This window comes from Patagioenas fasciata, chromosome 1, assembly GCF_037038585.1.
Source record: "Patagioenas fasciata isolate bPatFas1 chromosome 1, bPatFas1.hap1, whole genome shotgun sequence".
Lineage (NCBI taxonomy): Eukaryota > Metazoa > Chordata > Aves > Columbiformes > Columbidae > Patagioenas > Patagioenas fasciata.
The window spans coordinates 152,462,925-152,480,899 of record NC_092520.1 but is presented as its reverse complement, the minus strand read 5'-3'; the positions used below and the strand labels follow the sequence as shown (position 1 = coordinate 152,480,899).

The 17,975-nt window shown below is 37.7% G+C and overlaps 2 protein-coding genes across 2 annotated transcripts in view; one reads left to right on the top strand and one right to left on the bottom strand.

Moving 5' to 3' along the window:
* The window catches only part of IGF1 (insulin like growth factor 1), a 59,964-nt gene that overhangs the window by 17,428 nt on the left and 24,561 nt on the right, over positions 1 to 17,975 (bottom strand). The window lies entirely within an intron of this gene.
* PARPBP (PARP1 binding protein) overlaps positions 1 to 17,975 on the top strand; it is a 130,292-nt gene that overhangs the window by 96,509 nt on the left and 15,808 nt on the right. The gene's annotated exons all lie outside the window — the stretch shown is intronic.

Genomic DNA, 17,975 nt, shown 5'->3' with positions numbered 1-17,975 from the left:
CACTGCACGGGCTGTACGATCCGCAAGCTCAAAAACTAGTGAGAAGCAGGAAATAAAGTAACAAAGTAACCAGTGAAATGCAGCAAAAATAGGAAGATGTCTGATGGAATAGATAAGAGCAGATTTTATATTCTGTAGTTTTGCACAAGATAGGAAGTGGGACTGACATAACATGGTCTCTCCTGTGTTTTGTGTTTGCATTGGGTATCTGTAGGAACTACCTGATTGGCAAATATTTTGCATTTTTTCACTCGGCTCCAGTAAAGGGAGACATTTTCATTCATAGAACTCTTACACTCTTCTTTCTCTCTCCTTTTTTTTTTTATTTTCTTGACAAGTGATTTATGATTTCTTTATTAACTGATGATTTCTCTGCTACAATGTGTGAATACTACAGACCCATTATTTCCTGGGCTTGTTTGCATGCAATGCGGGTGGATGTGCAGTTGCCCTGATATGACTAACTACAAGTGAAGGAACAATAAATTCACACACCACTACCAACAGCAAAAAAAAAGGTAGAGGTAGTTGCTTACTCACTACATAGATTTTAAAATTCTGGTAGAATTTGGTTTCAGACAGTAAAATTCTGAAAAGACTAAATGTTTTGTTTTGACATTTTTAGCATTAAATGTTTCCATTTACAGAATGATCCACATTGGTTAAGAACCCAAAAATATGGGAAAAAAAAAAGAAAGAAAATGGCACCAAAAGCCAAAAAAGTGGAGCAACTGAATTCAGTCAGCTCTACCAATTCTTTTTCTAGCTTGTTTTTTGTTTTTGTTTTTGTTTTTTTTTTTCTCCTGTCAGTTTTATCACTGAGACCAAAAATCTGTTATTCACAGAGTTTGGCAGGAGTTTACATTTCAAAGGAATTACTCAAGCTAGAAAAAGGCTAAAGGTACAAAAAAAGATGAAAATTCAATTTATCTTTTGGAAATTATTACCTTCAATGCTTATACAGCAAATTCTAGGTTAATATTCATATACTTGTCCTGCAGTTGTCAACTTGAAGACAAAACTGTGTTTTGTGGTTAACAGAATGTTAAGGATTGGAAGGGACCTCAAAAGATCATCTAGTCCAATCCCCCTGCTGGAGCAGGAACACCTAGATGAGGTTACACAGGAATGTGTCCAGGCAGGTTTTGAATGTCTTCAGAGTAGGAGACTCCACAACCTCCCTGGGCAGCCTGTTCCAGTGTTCTGTTACCCTCACTGAGAAGAAGTTTCTTCTCAAATTTAAGTGGAATCTCTTGTGTTCCAGTTTGAACCCATTACCACTTGTCTTACCAGTGGTTGTCACCGAGAAGAGCCTGGCTCCATCCTTCCGACACTCACGCTTCATATATTTGTAAACATTAATAAGGTTACCCCTCAGTCTCCTCCAAGCTAAAGAGATCCAGCTCCCTCAGCCTTTCCTCATAAGGGAAATGCTCCACTCCCTTAATCATTGTTGCCCTGTGCTGGACCCTCTCCAGCAGTTCCCTGTCCTCCTTGAACTGAGGGGCCCAGAACTGGATGCAATATTACAGATGTGGTCTCACCAGGGCAGAATAGAGGGGGAGGAGAACCTCTCTCGACCTACTAACCATCCCCCTTCTAATACACCCCAGGATGCCATTGGCCTTCCTGTCCACAAGGGCACAGTGCTGGCTCATGGTCATCCTGCTGTCCACCAGGACTCCCAGGTCCCTTTCCCCTGCACTGCTCTCTAATAGGTTGTTCCCCAATTTATACTGGAACCTGGGGTTGTTCTTACCCAGATGTAAGACTCTACACTTGCCCTTGTTATATTTCATCAGATTTTACCCTGCCCAACTCTCCAGCCTGTCCAGGTCCCGCTGGATGGCAGCACAGCCTTCTGGCGTGTCAGCCACTCCTCCCAGCTTGGTGTCATCAGCAAACTTGCTGATAGTGCACTCTATTCCCTCATCCAAGTCATTGATGAATATATTGAATAGTACTGGTCCCAGTACTGACCCTTGAGGCACTCCACTAGATGCAGGCCTCCAGCTAGACTCTGCCACATTGACCACGGCTCTCTGGCTTCTTTCCTTCAGCCAGTCCGCAGTCCACCTCACTACCCAATCATCCAGATCACACTTCCTCAGCTCAGCTGTGAGGATGCTGTGGGAGAGTGTGTCAAATGCTTTACTGAAGTCAAGGTAGACCACATCCACTGCTCTGCCATCATCCATCCACCTGGTTATGTCTTCATAAAAGGCTATGAGGTTGGTCAAACACGGCTTGCCCTTGGTGAAGCCATGCTGGCTGCCCCTAATGACCCTCTTATCCTTGATATGCCTTGAGATGCCACGAAGGATAAGTTGTTCCATCACTTTCCCGTGGATGGAGGTGAGCCTGACTGGTCTATAGTTACGCGGGTCTTCCTTCTTGCCCTTTTCGAAGACTGGAGTGACATTTGCTTTCCTCCAGTCCTCAGTCACCTCTCCTGTTTCCCAAGACTTGGCGAAGAGGATGAAGAGTGGCCTAGCAATGACCTCAGCCAGCTCCCTCAGCACCCGCGGGTGCTTCCCATCTGGACCCATGGATTTATGGATATCCAGATTGCTTAATTGCTCCCTAACCCAGTCCTCATCAACTAAGGCAAACTCCTCCATTGTCCTGACTTCCTCTGGGGCCTCAGGGATACGAGGCTTCTCAGGACAGCTTCCAGCAGAGTAGACAGAGACAAAGAAGGCATTCAGTAACTCTGCCTTCTCTGTATCTTCTGTCACCAAGGCATCCACCTCATCCATCAGTGGGCCTACATTGCCTCTGGTGTTAGTTTTATCTACCATGTGTTTGAAAAAGCTCTTTCTGTTGTCCTTGGCCCCTCTTGCCAGGTTTAATTCTAAGGAGGCCTTAGCTTTCCTAGTTGCCTCCCTACATCCTCTGATGACAGCCTTGTATTCTCCCCAAGTGGCCAGCCTCTCCTTACATGATCTGTAAACTCTCATCTTCCACTTGAGCTTACCCAGCAGTTCCCTGTTTAACCACGCAGGTCTCCTGGTTCCCTTCCTTGACCTACTACATGTCAGGATGCTCGGATCTTGAGCTTGGTAGAAGCAGTCCCTGAATACTAACCAACTACCTTGGGCTCCTTTACCTTCAAGCAATCTTGCCCATGGGATTTCCCCTAGCAATTGCTTGAAAAGGCCAAAGTTTGCCCTGCTGAAGTCCAGGGTTGCAATTCTGCTTGCTATTCTGTTCCTGCCACACAAGATCCTGAACTCCACCATTTCATGGTCACTGCAACCAAGGCAGCCCTCCACCTTTGCTGCTTCAACCAGGCCCTTCTTGTTAGTGACGATGAGGTCCAGCAGTGCACCTCTCCTAATCAGCTCCTCCACTGTTTGCATCAGAAAGTTATCGTCAATGCACTGGAAGAACCTCCTGGACTATGGGTGGCCAGCCGAGTCGTCCTTCCAGCAGACATCAGGGAAGTTAAAATCCCCCACAACAACCAGGGCCTGTGACTGTGAGGCTGCTCTCAGCTGTATTCTCTGTGATTAAAGCATATGTCCACTGACAAAGAACCCTTGAGGCCTTAGTATATTCATAAATGAAAAGACCTCTAGTGGTAAAGTAGATCTAACATTTTAGCCAGCAATACAGTCTGCTAAGAACTAACGATTCCTATGAGCTTTGTCAACCCAGACAATGGGTTTTTAAATGTCCTTTTTTCACAGGGACTATAAATTAAACAAAAGAAAAATATGCTTACTTAGTATATTGAAATCCATTGAGGGCCTCTATACTGTACATTGCCTGCAAAATTATTTGTTTCATAAGACTAAACATAACAGTAAGCCAGGAGTGAATTACAGTAATATTTTGATTTGTCTTTGTGTGTGTTTGTGTTGTTTTCTGTGTATCACTGAAAAGTATTATAAATATGAAGACACAAAGTTTTGAGGTTTTTTTCCAGACTATTTTCACTCACTGAGTTATACTATAACTATCAGCTTTTCCCTGGAGATTTTTCTGAAGTTTGTTAATCAGGTTGTCTTAGACACATACTTTTAAAATTTAGTAGTCATGATAAAATATAGAGTGTCATTACTGTGTGATACACAGAGCTGTCCCACATATTTTCTTGTTTCCTTTTAAAACATGGAAGGGCAGATCCTGGTCCTGGATATGCAGGTGTAACTCTTTGTGATAGATCCAGCTGAACTGTAGGTAAGGTTGAGCTTACCTTTCTTTTGTCAGTCTGCAAATGTTTCATAAGCAAACAGCCTCTAAAAGCTTCTATTCAAGAATTTTCATTTAAGTGGTATTTCATAGCAGCTAACGTCATAGAGGTTTGGTTGATTCCCTGGCTAGTGATAATAGTAAAAATAAGGATGGACAGTTCATTGGTTAGTTTCATCGGGCTTATCATGACCTTTCTACCTAGAAAAGAAGTTACCTATTAAAAAAAAAAATCTACCGATCCAGTAGAAGACTTCAAAATCAGTAATGTTTTGCACTTCTAAGGATCTTACAAATGTTGACGACTCATGATATTCATGTTAGGTAGACAATATTACCTTTATCTGACAAAATTTAGAATCAATAAGATGAAATGTGTTGTCTAGGAACATCCATGAGTTAACAACAGAACTTGATAGAAAAAATCTTCCTTCCATGAGTAGAAAGACTATAAATGTCTTTAACTTGCAAAATCTATTAGGAAAACAAGTATGTTTGTTCTTTGCTGAAGCCAATTATCTACTCTGCAGAGCACTTCCTGTGGTATTTTTTCTTAGTGGTTTGTTTTGGTCAGAATGGTCTACTGACAGATATCAGCATTTTTTTGGGATATGAAGGGGTTATAAAGGAAATTGTCAAATGAAATGAAAAGTTTGAAAGGTCTCAAAATGTTGTCATTTAATATGATTAACATTTAGCTTTGTCATGATTAAAGCCAAAGATGAAGCGGTTGGTAGAGGTGATTTTTTTTTTTTTAATCTTCCATCTCTTTAAACAATCAATAGCTCTTTCCAATTTGTCTGTGTTGAGCCTGTACATATACAGCACTGCTTGTATTTTGCCCTTTTAAATTTAGCTCCATTATATTATATAATCTGATGCTTTCTTTCGTTAATTATTTTTTACTCAAGACATAAGAAAACCAGAGACATGCAATGCGTTACATAGTTTTCTACTGGTTTATCACTATCATTTCTTGTTAATACAATTTCTGACCTTTTGGTATATACAGTCATTTCGATAGGAATATGTTTGATTTTTCTTTGATAGTGCATAAATAGAAGAACTAGAGCCATGTACTCTAACTTTTAATAACATCACTCATTTATTTTTATATGATGTCTTCCCAATAAGTCAAGTAGGAACTTACACATTTTTTTGTTAGTTAGAAGTTGTAAATTCTGAGTTTCATTCTCATCTAGCTACTATCTTTCTGTGTGATTCCATGGAAGTTATTTTACCCTTCAGTGTCTGAATTTAACCATTTATAAAATTGATAATATACCTGTATATACCTGGAATAAACCATGAAGCATTACCTGCCTTATTTAGTAATCAGTAGCAATATTTCTCCTGCACTATCAGATGCATAAATAGTTAATACAAATCCTTAATCCTCAAATATTTCAAGTGTTAAAATCTCAGTGTACTTCAAAATTATTTTTACTGTAGCGAGAACAAAGACATCTATGAGTTGTTTTTCTTTCTGACAGAATAACTTTATGAAGGAAAATATAATGTTTTATAGCTCTTTAAAAAAACCTGTATGGTACATGTAACAAGTTTGGAATGGAATCACTAATGCATCAGTGATGTGGTCAGCAATAAAATTTGATGTTTCTGTATAGACTGTATATGTTAATGTATTACATGGCATACTAAATGCTTATCCTTCATAAAAAGATAACATTAGTATTGCGAAGTCAAATGATTTTATTTTTTTTTCTTTTAAATAAGTTTTCCCAAGGTTTTTGACAGACCTAAGCAATCAAGTATGCTTAATATTCACATGAAATAGAAAGTGATATCACCCAAAGTACTGCACAATAGGTAGAGAAAATGAATAGAAAAACATAGGAAAAATGGTTCTGTTTCAGTAATCATGATTCTGGACTCTACTTTTGAGAAATATCTGATGTCTAGATTAATTTTAAACCAATAGATTTTAAATTGCTGCTGTCCACTCAAGTGCTGCAGTATACAAAATGCGATATCACAGAGATGAGATAAAGAATTACAAGGAGATACTATCACTTCTACAGATATTAACAGTATTTGAACCATCTTCTTCTGAAAAGACTGCAGGATCAGATGGTCGCAGTTCATCAGATTACCAAAGTGTGTGCTTAGATCTAAGCAAATGCTCAAGCTCCTACACGGTCTATTGGACTAAATCACATATTCAACAGTAAGCACATGCCTCAGTGCTCTCTTACATAGGGACTGACATAACTAAACACTTAAGTTAATTCCTAGACCATATTAGTAAATAAATGACTGATAGTTCTGAACATTTAATACCATTTTCCTGTTCCTTAATATTTTTATGGCGTTGCCTGAAAATATGGACTGATTCTTTTGTGTCAGTGTACTGGGCACCCATATAGATTTTTCTGATCTTTCTGACACCATTTGAGTGCTGTCTTCCAGCTGTTATCAAAAAGTTCCTTGTATTTACTCAGCCTTCAAAGTGCTGCATGTGGACATATAACAGCCCTAGGCATTCCTTTTTGCTGACGTACACTGATTTCCTTGGATGTTTCTTTCCTTTTTTGTCAGTTGCTAGCTCAAAAAGGGTTTCATATCATGTGGGTCAAAGTTTTCTTAATACAAGTTTTGGCTGTTGTTTAATCTACTGTACCAAGTATGTGAATGTTTCTTTCTGCGTGCTACCAGCAGATACAAAGTCTAGTCACACTGCTCTGAAGTCTCCTGACAGGCCAAGGTACAGCATTCCAATAGTTAAACAGCTGCCTTCTGTACTAACAGCACTTCCCTTTAAATAATGCAAACTCAATGCAGTAATTCAGTAGGGCTTGTTTACACTTGATTTCTGTTTTTCCCCGGCTTCCCTCCGAAATACCTCACTGGTGCTGCCATTGGTTCTGCTCTACTGGAGGTTTCAGTGTGAGAAGCACTGGTGTAGGTGGACCATAGAATTTTCAGTTGTCAAACTATCGAGGCATTCTGTGGAGAGTTAGAATCTACTGTTGTAGCATAAACATTAGGAAATTACAGGAGAAATAGCCCAGGATAAACACAAATCTGATCACTATTTAGAGGACTCCAGGAAGAACTGGGGTAATATGTTCTGGAGCTTTTATGTGGCTATTTATATTTGTTATAAATAGTCCAATTTAGGCCATCAGTAGAACCTGAGAATGTCATTCAGACTGTAATTCAGAAAAAACATCAAAAATCTGAAGAACAGTGAACTAACCTACTATTAGAGTCAATCTTCAGCTTTAACTGCAACTTTTGAAGTAATGTGGAAGGCAATTGACCTATTAGTGTACTATAAACGTGTACTGAGAAACTCAAAATATTTCTATCAAAACATCAAGGTAACATCATTTGTACAATTTTGAAGCACTAATAGCAGTTTTGGGGTACCTCTGTGAGAGATCCCCCAGAGAAGTGTGATGACAAACTTCTTTTCTTTTTCTCGTTCACCACTGTGTCCAGTTTGTAGCTTACAGTGTCTGGATGTCTGTAAGCATACTATGAGGCAATAGGTCAGTCAGATAAAATTTTTGTGTGCTCAAAACAACAAGGTTGAGAGTCTGTGGTGCTGTATTATAATGTAGTAATTGAACAATCACATCCTGTATACTAGATCCAGGCTGGGATCTAGTTACATGAACCTACGCTGGCACAGAAGACTGGGGATGCTGAGTGTGGGATTCATCTTACTCAGCTTTACTACCTGAAAATCTAGTTTAAGACAGTGAAGTCAACAAGCAGGTGTGTCTGGACAGTAACTTATTCTGGTTTTGAATGCTTTGCTTAAAATGAAATGAATTCTTGTCCTCTTAAAGAGCCTGTGTTCCTTCATTGACTACCGATAAAGCTGCTTGATCTGGTCATAAAATATATGCACAACTTCTAGATAACTGAAGTCAAAGAAAATAAACTCCAGTAAAAGTTATTTGTCCCAAATCTCAAAATTTATGTCACTGGTGGAGTAAAAAGCCATTCTCTTTTATTTCCATTTTAACAATTAAATATAACGACAGATATTGTTCTAAAAAGCATACTAGCCAGTCAACTGTTTCATTGTGTATCTCCATACCTCTTTGTTTTGTGTATCAGACTAGTATTCTTGTCTATTTTTGCATTATAAATGCATGCATATGCAAAATAAGAGATTATTGATGTCACTTTTCATCTCCTTGTGATATTAGACGAATGGTTTAATGTTATATTGGTAATGCTTCTTGAGGGTACTCTGGAATTTCCAATCTGTATTTGGAAAATTATGAGTCAATGTTCAATCAGCAGGAAATTCCTGTGTTTTTATACTTCTACGAAATGTTAAAAAAACAAACAAACAAGCAAGTAAACAACAAATCTTGTGAAGCATTGTAAAGTCCCTTTACAGAAATACCTCAAGGTTTCAATGTTGCAAAGTAGGCAATCTGATTTTCTTGTAAATAAGTTGCATGCATTTTGAAGTTACATTATTTAATATTTAGCTTCTATTTTCCTTCAATGTTTTGTTAGTGCCAATAAATAATTATGCTTAGACTGATTTTTGTTTGTATTCATCAAAATGAGCATATATTAGCATTTATAAATGTTCAATGAATGGATGCTCTAGCTCTGAAGTCTAATTTAATATGCATGAGAATAGAGGATAAGCTTTATCAGTGTGCACAAGTAAAATCTTTATGAAAGCATATGCATTTGTTAATACTGAGATACTGCACTAGAACTACTGCTTTGTGGAACGCTGGATTGCATTAATTACAGAGTTTAAGGTAAGAAGATGTTTGCTCATTGTTAAGGACTTTTTCCTCTGAAATTTTTGGTGAGTAAGACTGGGAGAGCATAGGCATTCAGCATTGATCTGTAGGAGAAATCTATCAAGACTTCACAGAGTATTTTGCTTGAGTAATTAAGATTTGTAAGCTGCACCTTATGAAGAAATGAAAACTCTTTGATGTTTCAAATAGAGAACAAGACAACTGTTTCACTTCTTTAAAGTCAGCTGACAAATGTAGATTTATTCCAAAAGGCGCCTTAATTTTTAACTTGTATGTCTGTGTTTATTTAGTCTGCCACACAGCTGAAGAAGGTAATGTTTGCCTCTAGAAATATGCTTTCAGAAGCTTTTTTTTTTCTTCATTGTGCATTTAATTGGAAAAAATCTTCTTCCTCTAAACCTATTTCCAAAGTACAGCACTTGTAACAATTTCCTCTCACATATAGCACTGTACTCTGCCCTTTTTATGGAATGGCTGCTTTGGAGGACATGAAGTATACTAAGCATGTGATAGAACCATTATGCTTCACACAGTAGTTCCTAAGCCAGCTGCAACGTGTGAAGAGAAAGACCTATACTTTTGTGAGTATTGCACTGGGATATGAAATGGAAATTTCAGAGTTTAGAATTCTTTTGAGGGAAAAAAGTAGCAGAAAGAGTGGGAAACAGTATGATGTATTATTTTACACCAATTCAGTGCTCTAGAGGGTGAAAACTTTGCCAACCTAGCACAATTTACAAGCCTACGTCAGATTCCAGGGTTGGAAAGTGCCAGAGGCTGCCAAAAAATATATACTTTGGCAAGGGAAATGCTTTACTGGAAAGAAATTCACTGTTGCAAGAATAGGCAGGATTATCAGGGTCTAGGACAAGATAATTAGAAACCAGTAGGTCATTGTTACATTTGAGTATTGCCACCTATAGTGCAACAAGGAGGAAGATGGTAATACAGTCATTCATCCATAATGAGAATACAATCTCTCCTCTTCTTATATATGCTCTCACAGCAAATAATTACTGCTTACCCTTGTGTGTGGTAGAAGGATGATGAATCATGATGTGACCTTTCATACCCTTCTTATCCCAGAGCCAATGTAAAACTGCCTTTTGTTTGGATTACCAAATGAATAACAATGCAAAACCCATAATTGGGTGAAATCCTAGCATCACTGGAGTCACTGGGAAATCTTTTAGTGCAGTTGGGATTATGTCCTGATGAATCAGCTGCCAGAAGTGAGTTATGTATAACTTGATCCAATGTCTATTAAAATCAATGAAAAGACTTCCATTGCCCTTAGGTAGGCTTTTCATCAGGCTCATAATGATCAACTTTGCAGTTCAGTGAGTAAATACTGTCGTGGTGACATCTAGAGAGATTTTCAAGGAAGGGATATGATGTGTTCCTTGTAGAAGGTAAGAGCAAAAGAATAACGGTGTACAATGTGAAGCAGAATATCTGTTACGTGGTTAATGCTACTGACCACATAACAAGCAATCCATTCCTTTGTACTGTGTAATCAAGATACTTTTGTCTATAGATGCTCTTTCTCAGTTATGTTCTGAGAAATGGAAGCCAAGAAGAAGTGATAAACATGCTACCTTTGTTGCCGCATTTTGGAATTGTCTTCTGGTGAGCGGCGGAAGATGTGAATTGCTGTGGCATTAAGTAATTTTAGTCTAATACCTTTCACACTATCCAGGAGTGGACATATAGAAACACATTACAGTTTTTATTTCTAATTATACAGCAGTAGCACTTCCAAGAGGGTAAGCAGTTGAGAGCAGGCCATTTGTCTTATCTACGATAGAGAGAGAATTTTCATTACCTTATTAGAAACAAGTGTGAACAGAAAAGAATGCAAAAGGGAGAGAGAAGATAACAGTAAGAGCCAAATAGAATCAAATCTTGCTTAGACTTTCAGTTACTGAACCCTTCTGTACAAGTCCAATTTTCATTACTCTAAGTACATTAAAAAATACTTTATGTGTGGTAAGATGACTTAATACTTTTGATAAAAGTCCAGCATGTAGTTTTCTTATGGCCAACATTTAAAATGTTAATTATTTTCCAGAAAACTTATTTTTTATTATCTGCTACTTTTAGGTACTGGGATACTTTTACATGTGAAGATTGACTTACAAGATTCCTAATTAGCAAGGACAAATTAACAACTACTTTCAGAAAGGGAATTAGGACAGAAAGATTAAGAGTCAGATTCTTTTATCTTCACTGATGTTAAACAGTACTTTATCCTAAATTAAGAGAGGTCTTTGCAGAGAAAGATAGTACTTAATTTGAGTAATAATTATAGGATATACCTATGAAATATTGGCACAGGAGAAGGCTGTGACAGTGCCAGGAACTGGGCCTACAGTACCATAAGCACAAAGCCAATGCTTTGACCTTATTTTTGAGTCAATAGGGCATGTAAAAATCTAATCTTGAAGTAAAACACTTTTTTTGAGGTCACAATGCTCCTGTTAAACTTGTCTAATGAGATAAAAGAAAAAGTGAAACTTTCCAGTGGAGTACACAGTCATTAGGGAGGATGAAGTCATTGGGATGAGAAAAGGACAGTGAGTTGTGTCTGGAAACAAAACCAGAACTAAACCTATCTAAAATATCCTGTTATGCTTAATTCACTTTTCACTCACACTGGTTATCTACCAGTTGTAGCTCCATTCTATAGTGATTTAATACTGCAATAGGAGCAGAAGAATCAGTTCTAGTGATGGAAACATAAAGAAAAAGAAGTTGCTGCTGAATAACAAATGAAATTACTCTTATTCTCCTTGACCATCCAGCTCACCTTGTTCTTACTGAAGATATGCAGGGAGATTATAAAGGAACACTGGTATAGTGCAGGGAGAAACTGTTCCCATATAACATCTTAAATACCAAAACTACAGTTTCTGTAGGATTGTTGGAAATGCTTATAGGCAATACAGTTGGTTTGTGAATCAAATAGGAAGCAATTCTTTTATGGGGCTGACAATGCCCTCTCCAGTCACAATTTTTAGAAGGGAATGTGGTTTCTGAGTGGATTTTTTAAAGTTCTCACTTGTTAAGTTTCCATGACCTTTTCAGGGAAGTTCAAAGTTTTTAAAAGTTCATTTCCATTTAAAGAGAAATTTTTCTAAATAACCAGAATTGTGCCTTTCTTTTACTATTTCCTTTCCAACTTGTTTAGACTTGATTAATGACTGGAATCTCTGCATCAGTTAAAGATGTTTTTCAATGGCTTCTCTTATTTGGCAATCTTGCTGTCCTTTTGTTTTTCCGAGTTTGTTCTGTGGGTCATACAGGAATACTATAAACTTCAAAAAGGTTGTGGCAATGTTGAAGTTGATCTGACTTTTAAATTCCATGTGCTCACTGACTTCTTTTGAGCCACAACCTTGTGCATCCGCAATCATTTAAGCAAGGGAATCCAGTTGAGCAGAAAAGAATAGGTTGAATAAGTATGCTTACAATGATGTAGCCTTTTCGTTTATCTTATTGGTGTACTAATGTGTAAGCCTGATGGTGACTCTGTAAATTCTAACTTTGTTAGATGAGCTTCAGTTTACAAAATAATTCTTCCCAATGCTGGGCCAGTGCTTTTTCGTACCATGATATTCACTGCATCAGGCTGAGCCTATCTCTGCTCAGGAGCTATGGTGGTTGGAGATGGTTGGTGGATGGAGACACCTTAAAACTGATTCCTCTGTGTTATTTCCCTCTTGAACTTCAGCCATGGCAGTTGATGTTAAGAAGTGCTCTACCTTTTGTTTCCCCTATCTATTGGTATGACAATAAACCAAAAACAAATACAGACAAAAAAGTGTAATTCAGGCAGCTCCCAGCATGGGGCATCCATGGGCCCTCAATCCCTGGGGAGGCAGCAAAAGGCTCAGCCTCCTATCAGCAGGTGTCTCATCTCTGCCACTGGACCAGTAGGTTGGGGGAAGTTTTCCTCCCCTTCTACACTGCCCTGGTGAGGCTGCATCTGGAGTAGTGTTTCCAGTTCTGGGCTCCACCGTTTAAGAAGGACAAGGAATTACTGGAGAGGGTCCAGAGGAGACCTACAAAGATGATGAGGGGTCTGGAGCATCTTTCTTATGAGAAAAGATAAAGACAAAGCATCTGTCTTATGAGAAAAGATAAAGGGTGTGTTCAGCCTGAAGAAGAGAAGGTTGAGAGGGGATCTCATCAATGTTTATAAATATCTCAAAGGTGAATGTCAAGGTGATTGGACTCTTTTCAATGGTGCCCAATGATAGGATGAGAGGCAATGGACACAGACTGAAACATAGGATGTTCCATCTAAACATGAGGAGAAACTTCTTTTCTCTGAGGGTGCCAGAGCACTGGAACAGGCTGCCCAGAGAGGTTGTGGTGTCTCCTTCTCTGGAGACATTCAAAACCCACCTGGACACATTCCTGTGCAATCTACTCTAGGTGAACCTGTTTTAGCAAATGGGTTGGACTTGATGATCTCCAGAGGTCTCTTCCAACCCCAACCATTCTTTGATTCTGTGATTCTGTTAAAAAAGAAAAAGGGGGTGGGGTGGGGAGGGGAAGTATCGTGGAAAAATTAAAAAAGCACTTGTCTTAAGCATACTTGGCCAGTGGAGGGCTTACATGATATCACAGAAAATGAGAAAGTACAGCTATGAAGTGCATTTCTAAAGAATCTCTTTTATTCCAGTATTGGTCATTAGAAATCACAGCCATTTGTAATTCTCAAGCCTTCAACACCTGTCACTCTAATATTATTCCTTTAAATGCTAATAAATCTCAAGGCCTGGAGGACTCTCAAGAAATCTTTTGGTCATTTGAAAGCATGGATTCTGAGTTGTGTGTGAAGATATTTCTTGGACATAAGCATCAGTACTAAGGCCTTTTCAAATATTTTTGTTATGAGTCTAAAGGAATGGGCAAATGTCCAGGGGAGGTTAAGCCATTTTTAGATATTATAGATGTGCAGTCAAAAAGTGTTTGGGTTTGTTTGTTTTGGTTTTGTTGTTTTGCTTGTGATTGGTTTTCTGTTGTTTTGTTTGTTGTTTGTTTGTTTGTTTGTTTGAACCTTGTCATTAGCCACTCAAATGTCATTAAAAAGAGGAATAATCTATACAGCTTCCTCTGGCTCTACCTCTTAAAAGTGCCATTGCATAACTGTGAGAATACTTGCAACCTCCTCCACTTTTAATTTTTATACACTTAGAGTGTGGAAGTAGATGCATACAGTACAATATTTCTTTCTCTTAACCATTCTGTACCAAAGCTTTTTGGAGTTTTCATTGACAGTGATTTTTGGATAAAATATGACCATTGCTCTCACTGAATCTTTAGTCAAAATGTATACCAAATGAAAGTTTTCTGTGGTTTGGGAAAGTTGGATTAGTTTTTTTCCCCTTGTTTTTAATTTTGCATTCCTCTGAACTCCTCTTTGCTGTCCAGAAAAGGAGGTGCCAAAATAACCCAAGGAGGCTGTGCAGCCTGTCTGGAAGTGAGAAGTTCAGCAAAGTTTAGTGAGAGTGGTTGTTCACATAAGATTTCCAGCCTTAACCAGGACAACAATTTGATTTTGCAGAACTAATTTTTCCCATTTGTGAAATTCATGAAAAAATCCTGAATGGAAGTAAAATGAAGTCACTTTCACAATTCTGTTTGTCTAAAATGAGTATGAGTTTTCTCTTCTTGGTTTCTAAATGATTATCTAAACTGCATCTTTTGTGATTTTGCTTAATTATCTGCAATCTCTTCTTATCTGTCAGTTACTTATGCCTTTCACTATGATTTTTTGTCTTATTCTAATATCACTTCATAAGTTTTCTAAGTAATTTCCTAAAGCCATTCCAGCATCTAGGTATCCTTTGTTTATCCCTCTAGCAGTTAGACAGAGCATTACATAAGTTGTTACCAATTTAAACTTCGTAATTGTTTTCTTTTCCATCCAGCATCATTAAACTGCTATGCAATCAACAGTGATCACTCTAAAGACTAAAAACACAAAAGTGAACTATTGCATATGGTTTTCCCTATACATCTTCAGAACAATATTGTTTGTAGACCAGATAAATTTAACTTATATTCCTTTTAGAATTAATGACAATAAAATACAATCAATATAGGCATCATCGTTGTTATTTTTTATAATCTAAGTAATACAAAATGTAAGACAAATGTTTTGATGCAAGAAATAGGTGCGTATTATTGACCTGTGTATGACTGAATCTCTTATTTTCCCTCATTATGTGTCAGTCTCTCTCTACTTGCCTGACTGTAAGCTTTTGCCAACAGCTACTATGCAGCATCTTCATAGAATGCTACAGGTACCATGCTGCCTCTCCTATGGTTTCTTGTGTCTTCAACTGTATATGTTATGGGAATATTTCATTAATGACATGCTTTAGTGGTATATATAGAATTTTTTTTCTCCATCAAATGAGATACAGAAATGGAACTGTTACAATGAAGCTGTATCACTAGCAAACAGATCTGAGAACTGAAATTTCCTGGATATTACTTATATTATAGAGCCAACTGGCTACACCTCTGGAAGATTTGAGTGATCAGCACAGAACAGATAAGATTTACCCTAGTAATCAGGGTCTACAAAAAGGCTTTCTGTCCTTTAAATGCTCTTTAACAATCGTTCTTAAGGTCAAGGTCTACAGAACAGAAAATATTTAGCTGCCAGGGACTGCAGTTTACTTCTGCATCATTCTCAAGTTTTTGGATTCCTTTTTCAATAAAGACCGGTTTTATGGCCAGTCACACATTAATCTTGAAACTGCCTTATTCAGAACACCCATTAAGACTAACTGTAAGTATATAAGCCTTTTCCCCCTCAGTGTTGAGATCCAGGAGTTTTTATAATGGTTATATATTCTGGCCGGTTTGTGTTGCTGGAATGCCTGGAGGCTCACAGTGGCATTGCTGTAATGGTTTTGCTGTCTTAATTTGTATGCAAAATATGGGCTGTAGGTTCATTTTATTTTTCACACTAGAGGGCTCCTGCGCCCTTGGTTAGCGCCTACAAGTCAAAGCAGTGAAAACATGCTGCAGTGTAAGGGTATGTCTGCACTATAGAATATAACAAGCTCACCGTGTCTCCACAGAAACTGCTTCTGCAGATCGTGATGCTGTCACCTCATGAGCAGAATCAGAGAGGCTTGTGATAGTTTCCCCCCCTTCTTCCCACATAATGTGCGAAGAACAGAAACACTGTGGAACAATTTCTGAACAAAAAGAAGTTAAGATTTGCTTCCCGTTCAGTTTATACGTACACCTGAGAATGGTAAATGCCATAATCAAGCCAGCTGGCAAACTGGAAATCTTGTCTTGAATGTGTCCTAAAATTATGGTCACTAGGTAAGATTTTGGGAGGCTATTGAAAAAAACTCGTTGATTTGTCTTTTTGTTGTTGGAGTGGCTGAGTTAATTTCAGCAGTGGGACCAGTATTTTTACAGGTTGAAGAAAATGCTGATGCTAGCTTTGCATGTTGCAGTAGTTTTTCCTGTCAGTATTTGGATCTTTGACTACAGTGGCTCAAGTAACAGACAAGAACTCGAAAGCAAGAAGAACCCTTAACTGTTGGAGGAAGGTAACCCCTATGTGATATTCCTCTTGACCTTTTTTAGACCAGAATTTCAGATAGTTTCGACCTGTTAATGCAGTTCTGGAATTTGAAAAATAAATTAGTAACAAAGATGTGCAAATCGGGAAGTAAAGCACTTCTCAAATATCTGTCCTGTACTCTGTCCTTTGGCCTCTTTTCTGCATTATTAATAGTTTTCTTAATTGTCTATACAAAAATTTCTTAGAATTAATCAGGTTAGGCTCAATTTCTAATTTAAATGAAGTATTAGGCTAGAAAATTTGCAGTCAAAATAACTGTGTGCTGTAGTTCAGTAACCTTTCAAGTTTCTAAAATAACAGAACCGTATTCAGTGCAATGGCTTGTATAGTAAACACTGTTGTCTGTTCAAGTAACAATATCAGAAATTGTTCCCAAAACACCGAGTTATGTTGATATTTTAAAATATTGCTACTGATCTCCAGAGCGTAAGCACTTAAGCCCTACCCTGCTCTTTGTCAGCTTCAGGCTCAGGAAACGTCACTGAAATGACAGCTGGTGGAGTGAAGGCAAAGAGCAGAGAGGAAACACTGAAAAAATCTTGGAACATGTGCTGTATTGTAGGGAGAAAAGACACTAGAAATACAGAAAACAATAAATGGCTTTTAATATCCACAACATGTTCCATACTATGTAAAAGACTGTTTAGTATAAGTTGTAATTAAACCTATATGCATGATAAGCAGTGTATTTATCAGAACTACTTGCCATTCTTCAATAAAGCAGCAACAGGGAAGATTATCCTTTCGCCTACTCCAGGATGACGTCATTGTACTGATAAGTAGGACTTAGGAAAGGTTTATGTTCTTAGCACCAGAATTAAAGAATATAATACTCCTTTTAATACAGTAATTTCTAGCTCTACTAATTTTCAATGCTTATCTTGCAAGATCATTAGGAAATTCAGAAATCATTTCTCTGTTTTGAGAGAAAAAGAGTGGGGTGATCCAAGGATAAATAAACTGTTTGCCGTAGTGTTCCTCTACCACAGTATCACATCTGGCAAGTATCTACAAGGTCTTTCAAAGTGATATGCTGTGAAATTGCTAATAAATGCAGTCTTTAAAAATTCAAATATATTGTTAACATCTTAGTGTTGGAGCTGGTAGTAATTATTGAGTACTATATTTGTTTCCTAATAGAACAGACGTTCTTAATTTAATATTTCACATTGTAATTTTTCACATTAGACACCATAATGGCTCAAGATAAAACATCAGATAGGACACTTGTTCTTTCTTTTTGTTCAGAAGAAACCAGACATTATTGCACCATGTTCTGTGTCTTGCTTAAATTCATTTTGACTCATTTCCTTACAGAAATTGCTGAAACCTCTCCAGAGTTCTTCATGGACCATTCATTCATTATGGTCTCAGTGCTCTGGCAC